This window comes from Halyomorpha halys, unplaced genomic scaffold, assembly GCF_000696795.3.
Source record: "Halyomorpha halys isolate HHAL.00 unplaced genomic scaffold, Hhal_1.1 Scaffold1479.1, whole genome shotgun sequence".
Taxonomy (NCBI): Eukaryota; Metazoa; Arthropoda; class Insecta; order Hemiptera; family Pentatomidae; genus Halyomorpha; species Halyomorpha halys.
The window spans coordinates 68,229-69,449 of record NW_027115814.1 but is presented as its reverse complement, the minus strand read 5'-3'; positions in this window follow the sequence as shown (position 1 = coordinate 69,449).

Sequence of the window (1,221 nt, the reverse complement as noted above, 5' to 3'; positions counted from 1 at the left end):
AAATGAACATAGTAAGAAAAGTGGTTAATAAAAGTTTTAAATTTGGGAAAGAATTTTATAGAAGAATTTATGGGACAAAGGCAATTAGCCGGCATTTAAGAATTTTAAGGAAAAAAATGAAAACAAAATAAGGAAAAAAATGAAAACAAAATAAGGAATCCTTGAAAATGACCTAAGTGGTCGAAACGTCGGATCTTTGAAAAAGAATTTATGTATATATTTTTATACAGTTGAAAATAACAATAAATAAATTATTAAAAAAAAATTCCTAAGTTCTGAATTTATAACATTGGCAAAATAAACTGAAATTTGCCTAGTATAGTCTGATTTGAGTTATTTTGAGCTATTTTAACGCCTTTTATTACTACAATAATTTTAAGTGATAGTCGGTTGAATATCCTCAGTGCCGTTACAGGTTTTAATGAGCTTTGTGCCACAAAACCAGCATTAATTGCGAAAAATCGTTAATTTTTTATTTCAGAAAACAAAAAAACACCAACACGCAAAAAACAGAAAACGCCAAAATTATCAAAAGTTTATTTTTGTATACCTGTTTAATTAACCAGGTAAACTTCAACAATTGGTTTTTTATTTCCCCCAAGGAGAGTCCCCTCGCTTCCCCCTGGTTGTAAGGTAGGAGACGTAGTAATTGGTGGATGGCGTAGAATACTGAGGCTCACTATAGATTAAATCCGTCCTAGTCTAAGCCACTTAAGGATAATGAGCAGGAATAAATTTAGAATAAACTGCAGGGGTTCTAAAGCAAATTTCTCTCTTCTAGTTTGTCGTCTCTGCAAAGCTATATTTCAGTCACATCGTCTTTTTCTAATGTAAAATCCCATGAACTAAATATTTTTATGTATTCGTTCGTTTTTTATCAATAGATAAGCAGTGAAAAATATTAATAAAAAAGAACCATTTATATTAATGTAAATTTATAATAAATTACTTATGAATTCAATTTATTCTACACACAGAGAGAAATACTTTATTCATCTATGCTGCCCAAATACATTAGGTTGCAATATCACACAGCATACGTTATCAATCTGTAATCGGACATATATAAATTACATATATTCTATGGTATGATAATAAATAAGATATAAAGAAAACAATTTTTTTCCCTATAGTTTCCTTTTACAATCAATTTCGGTCTATACACCAAATACAAATATTTCAAATCATTCCTTTTTTATTTCCCATTTCTGCTTCTCCAAT